The 13,562-nt window shown below is 43.8% G+C and overlaps 1 protein-coding gene across 1 annotated transcript in view; it reads right to left on the reverse strand.

Annotated features, from left to right (window-relative positions):
• LOC134350156 (suppressor of cytokine signaling 6) overlaps positions 1 to 10,658 on the reverse strand; it is a 92,362-nt gene extending 81,704 nt beyond the window's left edge. Inside the window, exon 1 of the mRNA XM_063055112.1 lies at positions 10,149 to 10,658. The gene's annotated coding sequence lies outside the window, so the exon portion shown is untranslated. The remainder of the gene's footprint in view (positions 1 to 10,148) is intronic.
• Positions 10,659 to 13,562: the final 2,904 nt, after the last annotated feature.

Genomic DNA, 13,562 nt, shown 5'->3' on the forward strand with positions numbered 1-13,562 from the left:
CTCCAGAATCTTTTGTGTGGATGCTTACTTGCTCTTTTATGAAATAATACCATTGAATCTTATGTCCGTTGTATGAGAGGGCTTTTGTTTAATACTTCATTCAAAAAATGGCACCTTTACATGTGCACAGCCTTGCAACTAGCAACAATATTTGACCAAATACATAAACATACACAATACTCTTGTTCTTTAAGATACCATATTCTCCAAATATGCTCACCTCAAAAGCATCAATTGGCCTCAGTTTGGGTCAATTGCTGTCCACAGTCTACATACGTTTGTACTTCAGTAGACTCTTCACCTTAGGTTTCTTAGCTTAGAGCTGTAACCTTCAGGGTGAGATTTATTTTTCACAAGTCACTATTTACAAAAATTTATTTGGGCAAGACGCAGAGTATCTTAGAAAGTACTTTGGTGACTGCATAGCTTTGAGTACCATCATTCCAAAGCCAAATGCTGACCAAGAGTCCCAAGTTACAGGAGACACTTTCATGGAAACCAAGTTCCATATGATCAATGTAAAGACTTCTGGGTGGGCACTATGGTAAGAAACACACCATCAAGCACTAAAGATCATATTCTTACTCTAGAGATGTGTCCCTTGCATTGTACACGATATTATACCATTAGTTTCAACCAAACATACAGTACATTAAAACAACACACACAAAATGCAGGAGGAACTCAGCAGGCCAGGCAGCATCTATGGAAAATAGTAAACAGTCAACGTTTCGGGAAGGTCGACTGTTTACTCTGTTCCATAGATGCTGCCTGGCCTGCTGAGCTCCTCCAGCATTTTGTGTGTTGCTTGGATTTCTAGCATCTGCAGATTTTCTCCTGCAGTGATTGGAATACATTAAACCTGCTTTTTGGAAATCTCAATGCAAGCAGCTTGGGCAATAGAACAACGGTATCCAAAGCACAAGAGATTCTGCAAATACCAAAAACTCCAAAGGAACACACACAACATGCTGTATGAATTTAGCAGGTCAGGCAGCATCTATGGAGAGGAATACACAATCAATGATTCAGTGTGAGACCCTTCATCAAGACTGTAAGGAAGGGGAAGAAGTCAGAATAAGGTGGTGGAAGAGGAGGGAAGGAGTACAAGCTGGCAGCTGATAGCTGAGACCAGGTGAGCGAAAGGGGAAATTAAATCAGAAGCTGGGAGGTGATGGGTAGAAAAGATAAAGAGCTGAAGAAGAAACAATCTTGAATCAAGAGAAGAGTGAACCATGGAAGAAAAGGGAAGGAGGAGGGGTATCAGAGGGGAGCGGTAGGCAGGTTAGGAGAAGAGAAGGGTGAGAGGGGAGCCAGAATTCAGTTAGCTAGCTTTGGCTGAATAAACATTTGGCCAGAATGGCGAATGGAAAGAAGGGGAAAGGAGAAGAAATTACTGGAAATTAGAAAACTCAATGTTCATGCCACCTCTAGCCTCAGGATAGATGCTAATCAGCCAGAATATGAGGTGTTGCTCCTCTAAACTGAGAGTGACTTGTCCAAAGTACTTCCAATAATTTGCCAATAGCATTAAGGAAAAGCCAATTTTCCTCCAAATTCAAAAGAAACAGATCCCAATGGAAAAGTTCATCCAGAAATTTCTGAAAACACACTGTTCTCCACTACACCAGAAAACAAAGTATATTATCATCAATTCTCTGCAAAGGAATTCAGAGGTTGACTATTTCAATCTCAACTCCCTGCAGAATCTCTAAGACCCTCAATCCTAAATGGTGCATACACTACTCTTTTAGAATCTCGAAAATCATTTTACTCATCACCTAGCGAAAGTCAACAAATACAATTTGCATAGTTATTGTTAGGTCTGTACAACTACGTTTTAGGAGAGTTGCAGAAGCCAGTCTTATCATACGCCAAAGTAATATTTAGCCAATCAGCAGGTCAAGAAACTTGCCATATGTAGATTAGTTCAAAGTATAAAGTAAACTTGTTATCAAACTATGTATATGACACCATATACAACCATGAGATTCAGATTCTTGCAGATATACTCAATAAATGTATAAATAATCACCGTAACAGAATTAAAGAAAGATCACGCCACCGTGGGCACTCAGTGTGCAAAAGACAACAAACTGTGCAAATACAAAAAAAATAATAATTAAGCAATAGATATTTTGAACATGAGATTGGCTGTGGGAATATTTCAATGATGGGGCAAGTGAAGTTGAGTGAACTTATCCCCTTTGGTTCAAGACCTTGATGGTTGAGGGGTAGAAACTGTTCCTGAACTTGCTGGTGTGAAGTCCTGAGACTCCTGCACTTTGCTCCTGATGGCAGCAGTGAGAAGAGAGCATGTCATGGGTGGCAGCAGTCCTTGATATTGGATGCTGCTTTCCTGTAACAGTGTTTCACATAGATGTGCTCAATGGGCCGTATCCACTACTTTTTGTAGGATTTTTTGCTTAAGGGCTTTGGTGTTTCCGTACCAGGCTGTGATGCAGCCAGTCAATATACTCTCCACTACACATCCATAGACGTTTGTCAAAGTTTTAGATGTCATACCGAATCTTCGCAAACTCCAAAGGAAATAGAGGTGCTGTCGTGCTTTCTTCATAATTGCACATGTACTGGACCCAGGACAGGTCCTCCAAAATAATAGCACTGAGGAATTTAAAGTTACTGACCCTCTCTACCTCTGATCATCCAATGAGGACTGGCTCATGGACCTCTGGTTTCCTTCTCCCAAAGTCAATAATCAGCACCTTAGTCTTGCTGACATTCAATAAAATGTTGTTGTTATGGCACCACTCAGCCCGATTTTCAACCTCCCTCTAATATGCTGATTCATCACCACTTTTGATTCGGGTAACAACAGTGGCGGTCGCCAGCAAACACAAATATGACATTGGAATTGTGCTTAGCCTCACAGTCATAAGTGTAAAGCGTGTAGAGCAGGGGTATAAGCACAGTCTTGTGGTGCACCTGTTTTGATGGAGAACGTGGAGACGTTGCTGCCAATCTAAACAGACTAGGGTTTGCAAATGAAGAAATCAAGAATCCAATTGCACAAGGACATATTGAGGCCAAGGTTTCGGAGCTTATTGATTGGTTTTGAAGGGATTGTATTGAATACTCAGCTGTAGTCGATAAAGTGCATCCTGATGTATGTATCTTTGCAGTCCAGATGTTCCAGGGTTGAATGAAGAGTCAATGAGATGGCATCTGCTGTGGACCTGTTGTTCCATAAGGCAAATTGGAGCAGATCTCAAGTTGCTTAAGACAGGAGTTGATCTGTTTCACTACCAATCTCTCAAAACACATCATCACTTTGGATGCGAGGTCTACTGGCCGATAGTCATCGAGGCAGGTCACCACGTTTTTCTTGGGTACCGGTATAACTGAAGCCTGGTTGAAGCAGGTGAGTAGTACACACTGCCAAAGCGAGAATTGAAAGATCTTAGTGATCACTCCAGCCAGTTGATCAGCACAGGTCTTGGGGACTTGGCCAGGTACCCTGTTGGGCTGGATACTTCTTGTGGATTCAACCACCTGAAGGCTGCTTGTACGTCAGCCTCAGACTGAAATCGTAAGTTCATTGGGGGCGGTAGGAGTTCGCGATGGTTCGCCTATGTTTTGAAGGCCAAGGCAAGCATGGAAGGCATTGAGCTCATCCGGCAGCGAAGCCCTACTGTCGCCGATAAGATGTGATAGTATTCAAGCCCTGCCACAGCTCTCCAGCACCCTTCATTGATTCACTTAGTCCAGATTTGCCATTTCACCTATGAGATGACTTTTCAGAGATCGCACCTGAACCTCTTGTAACATCCCTGGTCATCAGAGCTGAATACCTCTCATCTGGCTTTCAGCAGATTGCAGATCTCATGGTGCAACTAGGGCTTCTGATTAGGGAAGACTCTCAATGATTTTGTGGGGGCACACTCATCTACAAATGTTTTAATGAAGTGCGTGGCAACCATGGTGTATTCATTCAGATCCACAGATGAGTTCTTAAACACAGCCCAGTCCACAGACACAAAGCAATTCCACAGCCACTCTTCTGCCTCCCGCGACCAACTCTTTGTTGTCCTAATCTCTCGAGCTTTGCTCTTTAGCTTCTGCCTGTATGTGGGTAGGAGGGGAACAGCCAAGTTATCAGATTTACCAAAATGTGGTCTAGGCATGGAATGGGAGGCATTCCTTATCTTAGTATAACAGCGGTCTAGTGTGCTGGGACCTCTGGTGCTACAGGTTATTTGCTGATGGTAATTGGGCAGGATTTTCTTCAAACAAACCTGGTTGAAGTCCCCGACTATGATTTGAAATGCTTCAAGATGGACAATTTCTTGTTTGGAGATGGCATCATGCAGTATCTATTATTAATAAATTAATATATAAAGGCTTGACCACAAGCCAATGCTCTCTTTGGTAAATATGATGCAAATATTTGAGAGCTGCTGGCTGTCAGAACACATAAAGCACAGTTGGAGCTCATCAAGTACTCAACCCCACAGCAACTTTCCCTCATTGCAAGCTTCTGTAGTGCTATGAATTCAATAAAAGATTTATTAGTCAGTTCTCAGCACCTCACTTCCTAAAATCCAACAAATTCCACTAAATATTCAGATAATATAAACCCTAATCTAAAAATTAGGAGTTTATTACCCCTGTCAGTATCTAAGACATATAAATATATATATATAAATATATATATATATACTGCAGAAGAGTTCTCCGTAGCACAGCATATTAGAAAGTTAAAGTTGATGTAGCTGCTATATAACAGTTTCTAGTAGTTAAGTGAAACAGATGCTGCAGATGCAGGAAATCCTGAGTAACACACACACTGAATGCTGGAGGAACTTAGCAAATCAGGCAGCATCAATGGAGGGAAATCAACAGTCAATGTCTCTGGTCGAGATCCTTCATTGGGACTGGATAGAAAAGGGCCAACAAATTCCTTCTTTTCAGCCCTTTGCCTCTTCCTCCTATCACCTCCTAGTTTGTCACATCATTCTCTTTCATCCCTCTTCCCCCACCCACCCACCTACCTTCTCCCTCTCACCTACATCGTGCCAGCTTGTGCTCCTCCCTTTGCCTTTTTATTCTGGCTTCTGCCCCTTCATTTCCAGTCCTGATGAAGGGACGCAGCCCAAAATATCGAGCGTTTATTCCCCATTATGGGTGCTATGTGACTGCTGAGTTCCTTCAGCATTGTGTGTGTGTGTGTGTGTGTGTGTGTGTGTGTGTGGTGCAGTAGTTCAGGAAAATTGCATTTAGTTTTCTGCTGCTGTCATTTACTGTCAAATTCAAGGGTTGGTACATGTTAACTGCCTCATGACATTTACACCTTTAATGTAAGGGTCCTTTTTTGCAGCAAATTCAAAAGCCCCACGAAAGTCTGGGTCAATGATCTACAGACAGGATGAGGACATTGGTTTTTTGTAGTCAAGAATCCATTCAGAGAACAGAAACTAAAGAAATATCACATGATCATTGGTTATCTATTTTTTTAAAAATCAGGTTGAGAGAAATATTGACAGATTAATCTCTGCTAACATCCTGGGTCCTGATCCTTTCTGGTCTCTTTTCTTGGGAAGGAAAATTTTAGCAGTCATATAACCTTAAATTAAGAGTACTTTATAGTCAACTAAAGGAAGTCTAAAATAGGAATATTCGACAATTATCAGAGATGTTATGATAATCAACTCTGGCACACCTCAAGGATGTGTGCTTGGCCAACTACTCGACTCTGTCTACACTAGGGTTTCTCAACTGTGGTTTCATGGAATCCTAGGGTTCCGCGAGAGATCGTGATTTAAAAAAACATTGTTCTTTGAACTTCGCGCAATGTGCAATGCTAGCGCTCGCAGTGGTAGGCAGCCCCTCTAGCAACCTCGCTCACAGTCTCTCAGCCCAGTATGGCAGTGCACAGCAGAACCATGTTTATTAGGTGAGTCCATTCTCAGCTTTTGATGCAAGAGAGGGGAGGCCATTGATAATTGGTGAGTACGGTACTGCACAGAGGGAGGACTGTAGGCTGATTGTGAGCGCTATATTGCACGGAGAGAGGACGGTAGGCTGATGAAGAGCGTGAAATGCATTTCCCAAGCATTAAATAGACTTGCCCAACTTGAGCTGTGACACCAACCTTTCCCTCCCGAATTATCTCCCCCAACTTCCCCTTATATACCGCTGACTAACTTATTGGAGCAAACAAACTCTATCGGTGTAGTAAAAAATTAAATCTAGTGTGCCTACCTTTAGAAAAATTAAATCCCACTTTGGCTTGCCAGTTATTTAACAGAAATTTATTATGTTTGTCTTATGAGTTTTTCAAATTTATGAAAGGGAAAGAAAGAGAGATTAATTTCAAGAGAGGTAAGCTAAGCTTAACTACCTTCTATTTTTCAAGAAAGGATGGCTAAAAATTCATCCTCTACTTAATTGAACATTGACAATTATTTTTGGATTATCATATCTACACCTTACTGATCTCGCTAGCGTGAACTGTAGATATAATAATTTTTAGAGCGGTTTCCTGAGACCTGAAAATTATCTCAAGGGTTCCTCCAGGGCAAAAAAGTTGAGAAAGGCTGGTATACACACATGACTGTGTGGCTAGGCACAGCTCAAATGCCATCTATAAATTCACTGCCGACAAAACTATTGTTGGCAGAACTTCAGATGGTTACGAGAAAGCATCTAGTAATCAGATATATCAGCTAGTTGAGTGGTGGTGCAGCAACAATCTCGCACTCAATGTCAGTAAGACCAAAGAATTGACTGTGGACTTCAGAAGTGCACAATCAGTTCTTGGTCTTATGACAGTGGCGATATTTCATTAGGAGTTTCAGGAAATTTGGTATGTCACTAAAGACATTCACAAATTTCTACAGATGTACTGTGGAGAGCATTCTAACTAGCTACATCACTGAACCACTGAACACGATCAAAATAAGCTGCAGGAAGTTATAAACTCAGCCATTGCCATCATGGGCACTACCCTCCCCAACATCCAAGACATCTTCAAGGAGTGACGCCTCAAAAAGGCAGCATCCATCATGAAGGACCCCATGAGCCAGGACATGCCCTCTTCTCATTGCTATCATCAGACAGGAATCCAAGAGCCCGAAGACACGCACTCAATGATTCAGGAACAGCATCAGATTTGTGAATGGACATTGAACCTATGAACACTACCTCACTTTTTTAAAACACTTTTTGCCCTACTTATTTACAGTGTACATACATGTATACATCTTACTGTAACTTAGTTTTTATGTATTACAACATACTGCTGCTGCACAACAAATTACACAATGTATGCCAGTGATATTAAACCTGATTCTGAAAAAAGTTGTTTTCTAACTCATTCAAGCAAAACAGCTTCACAGCAAAAATAATGACATCTAACTGAAAATTGCTACCTTGTTACTTCACTAAATACTGTTTTAAGTTATTAAATGCAGAATAACATAACCAATGCTCATAATTTTCAGCAGTCCAAACCTTAAAATAATACTTTCAGATAACCTATGTATTTGCCTGCCAACTCAAAACCAGAAATGGCCCAACATGCTTGCTTCTAATTTTAAAGAAATGTGATATACACAAAATTGCTGCAACTTTTTAAAAAGCTGGATTCACGAAGAATATAGTCAAGGATAAGGCTTGCAAAGAAGGAACATTAAGCATGACAAAGTGAAGATTTTACTCTTAGCCCAGGTCACTGTTTAAAACAGAGAGAAGCCTGATTATATTCCTGAAAAGCTTTATCTGACTCAGTGTGGCAAGGGCATAGTTTTATGATCCAAGTCATTTAACCAGAACGCGAAACAGGGTGGAGGAAAAACTGATAGAGGAGTTTTGAAATCAATATCTGAAATATTTAATTTTCTATGAACAGAACACAAAGCTTAAGAACAGACACTCGACTTCAATGACACACAACAGACTACCGTCACAGTCCGTGTGGCCCAAGTTTATTTTCCTTATGACCAGTCAAGTTCCTGTTACAAACACTGCTGCTAGAATTAAGTTATTCAGTACAGGGTTTTGCTCCCTCATTTCAAACATTCTTTCTGGGCCCCACTCACAGCTGTAACGTTTGATATTTGGACCCAGAATAAACCTCATAGAAAAAAAATATACCACCGATAGAAAAAAAACTCTCACAATGAAGTTAAATACATTAGATTCCAGTCAATTGGGCCAGCGGCTAGTTGGGACAGCTGCTTATTCGGGACAACTCTAACTAATCAAGAAGATTACTGGGATGTATTTGGAACATTATGCCACTTAGTTGGGGCAGGAGACTGTTGCCGAATGTTTTAACGGCCACACAAGTGCATGCAGACTAACCAGGGTATGTGGCCATTAGAGTGAACAGTTTTTCAAGTGTCAGTTATGTGTGTTTGTATTCAAAAAACAGTGATTTTTGTCACAGATAGTTGGCAAAAAATAAGCAGTGAGAGAATTCTGAACTTTTTTTACTCTCTGCAATTTCAAGCATTCAGGTTTAGAAGTACCTGAAACAGCCAGGAGAGAAAATGAAATGACTTCACTACTTCACTAGTTAAGTACTAAGAAATGTGAAGGTACTGACAATCATCTTGAATGTTACAACAAAAATAAAAATTTGGAAGATGCAATTGTCAATAGCATTGCATGAAGACAGTCCATTATCTGCACTGATTTTGTTCATTATCTACACTGGATGAATTCCTCTGTTGATAACTATTAGGAACTAATATACAGTCTTATAGTAAACCACAAACAAGAAAAAATCTGCAGATACTGGAAATCCCTTCGACTGGTTTCGGCCCGAAACGTCGACTGCTTTTTTCCATAGATGCTGCCTGGCCTGCTGAGTTCCTCCAGCACTTTGTGTGTGTTGCAGTCTTATAGTACTACTGGTAGTATTTTATTTTTTTTCTGTATTTTATTTAAATACATAATTTGTTACTCAGTTAAACGGTAGTTTGTCTTCTTATACATTTTTTATCTACTTCCATGAAACTTTGACAAATGGAGCAGCCACTTAATTGGGTCAAAACATACTGTTCCCGAAGTAGCCCAATTAACTATAATCCACGGTATTAAAATTGTGAGTAAAAACGAGGGTGGAAGGTTGGATGAACTCACGTGGGCAGAGCTGCAACATTACTGAAATGTTTTAAGGGATTTCTCCCTCCACTCTGCACAAAGCAAAGAGCTAGAGTTTCCCCTCCCCCAGGGAATTTTAACTCAAGGGCAAGAGTTGCATAACTTTACTGCGAGCAAGCGGGGTCCCGGGGCGGAACCCCCTATCTCACAGGACCAGTCACTGAGCTGAGGGCCGATCCCAGCACCCACAGACCTCGACACCGATTTCCAGTGTATCGTCCTTTACCACCCCGACCCTTCTCCTAGCTCGGGCCAAACCTCTCCACCCCGTCTTGGGCCAAGGCTCTATCGGCTCCCCTTCCCCTTCTCGGGCCCAGTGTTCTCCTCTCCTCCCGTTCGTACCTCCCCCCAGTATACTGGCCCACCTCTGCTTCCCCGCTTCACCTGCCCTGCCACTCGGGTCGCCGAAACCCCTCTCCTCCCAACGCAAGCACACACACTTCCACTCGGGACCCAGCCCCTGGAACCACGGTCCTCCTCCCACCCCCGGATCCCAGCTCGCCCCCACTTCCACCCGGGACCCAGGCCCTCCTTCCTCTGCCTGATCCTCCCCCTGAGACCCAGACCCTTCCCCCCCCATCACACCCCAATTCCACAGGAGACTAGCCTCCCCCACTTTCCCTCATTCCCCTGCCCCTTCCCTCGGGACCTCGGCCCTGCCTTCCTGCGTTCGTCCCCCCAGGACCCAGGCCCCCTCTCCCGCCCTTCCTTCGGGATCTCGCCCCCGCTTCTCCCAGTTCCCAGTCTCTCCTTCCCCCTGGCTCCCAGCTCTCTTCCCCTCGCCCGCCGGAGACGTGCTGCCGTGTTGCGACGGATACCACCCCCCAGCACCACCATCATTCTCCCCGTGGGCCTGAGCCGAGTCCGCTCCACGAGCTCCGGCGCCCCGGTTTGGCCAAGGCCGCTGAACGAACCAAGCCGGCCCAGGAGAAGGCCCCAGCCTTTCCCCATTTCCTCCCTGCACTCCGGATCATCCACCCAGTCGCCACCTCCCCCTCGCTCCCGGCCTGCTCTCTTACCTCGGAACATCCGCAGCAGCTCGTCTGCGCCATCAGCGCGGCCGGTCCTGGAGCTGTGGAGGGGCGGAGACAGGCCCGGCCCGGCCTGGTCCGGGACACCCAGGCACTCCCAGCCCAGCAGCCCAAGTTGCAAAGGACCCGGAGCCACCGGACACGGATTAATGAACCGACCGCCTCCCCCTCTCCTTGTTATCAATTCTCGCTATTTCGTCCCTTTTCTCTTTACTGATTCTCTGCCATACTCTCTCAGAAACTGACTGTCTGTCTCTCTCTCTCTCTCGCTCGCCCTCTCTAAGGCTGTTACTGATTCACTCACTCTCTCCCCCTCCCTGTTAACTGACTTCTCTCTGCACAACTCTACAACTGACTCTATATCTCTATCTCCCCCCTCTCTCTCTCTCTCTCGCTCGCTCTTCCTGTTCCTATTCCCGTAACTGATTCTCCCTCTTAACTGACTCTCTCTATTCCTGTTACTGATTTATTCCTCTATCCCGTTCACAGTTACCGATTCTCTCCACCCATCAAGTTACTATTCTCTCAATACCATTCACTCTGCCCACCCCGTTACGAAACCCTCTGTTACCCATTCCCTGTTTTGAAACTCTGTTACCCCCTTCCCTGTTACGAATCCCTCTGTTACCCCTTCCCTGTTATGAATCCCTCTGTTCTCCCTCCCTGTTATGAATCCCTCTGTTCCCCCTCCCTGTTATGAAACCCTCTGTTCCCCTCCTCAATATGAATCCTTATGTCCCCCTTCCTGTTACAAATTCTTCTGTCCCTTCCTTTTATGAGTCCTGTCCCCCATTAAAAATCCTTTTCTGTGTCTTCACCAGTATGAAGCTGTCTTGTCCCACCCACCATTATGGATCTTGCTTCCCTATTACGAATCCTTCTGTCCCCCATTCTAAATACCACAGACCCCTTCATGTTACGCATTCCTGTCCCCCTCCCTGTTACAATTCTGTGCCTGTTATGATTTTCTCCAACCCTCTCCCTGCCCTGAATCCCTCCATTCTTCCCTTTCCTAGTTCCTTCTGCCCCCTCCCTGTCATGATTCCCCTTATCCCTCCATTACTGATTCTATCTCCCTTTCACCGAGCTTGTCCATCACCTAGCTACTATTTTTCATTCTTTGCTCTCTGTTAGTGATTCCCCCTCATTTCTCTGTTAGTGTTTTCCTCTCCTTCAGTTGCCCTGATTCTTTCCCCAATTTTTGTTTCTTCTTCATTCTCCTCTCTACATCTCTCCCTTTCATTTCTCTCCTCTGATTGCTCTCTCTCTCTCTTTCATTTCTCTTCTCTGATCTCTCTCTCTCTCTCTCTTATTGCTCTGTTCTTATAACCTTTATAACCATACTGAAGAAGGCATATGTTGTCCATCTGCATGCAACAGTATTTTTTTCCTCTTGCCTCCCCCTGCTGGTTAACTACTTGTCAGCCAGCACACCAGCAATGCAGGGCAGACACAATAAATTGCAAATATACAACACTCCTCCCCTTTAAATCAAACTCTCCTCATGAAGTGTAGATAAAGTGGACAGCCAGGGCAGAAATGGCTAATATGAGAGGGCATAAATTTAGGGTGATTGGAGGAAAGTATAGGTGGGATGTCAGAGGTCACAGTGTTGGGTGTGCGGAATGTGCTGTCAAAGTTATATGCATAGGGACATTAAGAGACTCTTGGACACATGAATGAAAAAAAAATGAAGGGCTCTGTGAGAGGGAAAGGTTAGGCTGATCTTGAAGTAAGTTAAAGGGTTGGTACAACGTCATTGGTCCAAAGGGCCTGCATTCTGCCATATTCTATGCCCATCAGTGCTGCAAATAACAGACACCTGGGACTGAAGTTTAGGCGCAGAACAAAATCAGGGAATTATTTTGTCTCATACTATTTTAGTTTGCCATCATGTTCAGCACCGACATCAGGGGCCAGAGGGCCTGCTCCTGTACTGTACTGTACTGTACTGTTCCATGTTTATGTTCAGGCAAAACAAAATTAGATATCTCCAGTTTACTCTCTCTAGTGCCTAAGCTTGCCTTGTAGAGTTTGTGTTTGGGAGTAAGGGATGCTTACTAAAAATTCCACATGTATCTTGGATGTCTCTAATCACCCTCTTCTTGGTGCTGGATATAAGGCCAGACTGGTCGTCTTGCCGTGAGTTCACAGCAGATACATGGAAACAGTGGAGGACAAATCAGGTTTGATCTAGGCAGACTAATGGGAAGTTGCAGAAACAACCCAACAGGCGTCCTTTTGGTTGTGCAAGTAAGAGCCTTAGCCAACCTTTGGGAAGAAGAACTGGAGTGAGGCTTTATAAGGCATTGGTCAGATTTGTGAGCAGTGTTAGGCCCCTTATCTAAGAAAGGATCTGCTGGCATTGGAGAGGGTCCAGTGGAGGTTCACGAGAATGACCCCAGGAATGAAAGGGTTAAAGTATGAGGAGCATTCAATGGATCTGGGCATGTACTCATTGGAGTTTAGAAGAATGAGGGGGGATCTCAATAAAACCTATCGAACACTGAAAGGCCTAGATAGAGTGGGCGTGAAAGGGGACATTTCCTATCGGAGTCTAGGACCAGAGGGCACAGCTCAGCACAGAAGGATGTCTCTTATGAAGAGAGATGAGGAGGCATTTCTTTAGCCAGAGGGTGGAAAATCTGTAAAATTCATTACTACAAACGGCTGTGGAAGCTAAGTAATTAGGTATATTTAAAGAGGAGGTTGATAGGATCTTGATTAGTAAGAGCACCAAAAGTTATGGGGAGGAGGCAGAGGAATGAGGTTGAGAGGGATAATAAATCAGCCATGATGGAATGGCGGAGCAGACTTAATGAACCCAATAGCCTAATGCTGCTCCTATGACTTATCATCTTATGGACCGAGAATCATAAATATTCTTGACAGTTTATGCATCTGCTCTAGTAATTGCAGCAAGATATGATGGGGGATCAAATAAGACAGACCACACTTCATTTCAGGAAGGGTCCAAATTTCTACAGATGTACTGTGGAGAGCATTCTAACTGGTTGCATCACCGACTGGTATGGAAGGGCCAGTACACAGGATCAGAAAAAGCTGCAGAGGATTGTAAGTTTAGCCAGCTCCATCATGGCCATTAGCCACCGCACCATCAAAAGCATCTTCAACAGGCAATGCATCAGGATGGAGAAGCAACACCTTATATTCCCTCTGGGTGGCCTCCAACCTGGTGGCATAAATCTCCTTACAATAAAAAAAAATCCTCTCCTTCCCCTTGTATTCTATTCCCCACTCTGGCCTTTTTACATTTTTTCACCCCCTATCACTTCCTCCTGGGTCCTCTTCTCCTCTGGTCGACTCTCCTCTTCTATCAGATTCTTTCTTCTCCAGCCCTTTACCTTCCCCAGCGAACCTAGCTCCACCTTCTAGCTAGCG

Source organism: Mobula hypostoma, chromosome 1, assembly GCF_963921235.1.
Source record: "Mobula hypostoma chromosome 1, sMobHyp1.1, whole genome shotgun sequence".
Taxonomy (NCBI): Eukaryota; Metazoa; Chordata; class Chondrichthyes; order Myliobatiformes; family Myliobatidae; genus Mobula; species Mobula hypostoma.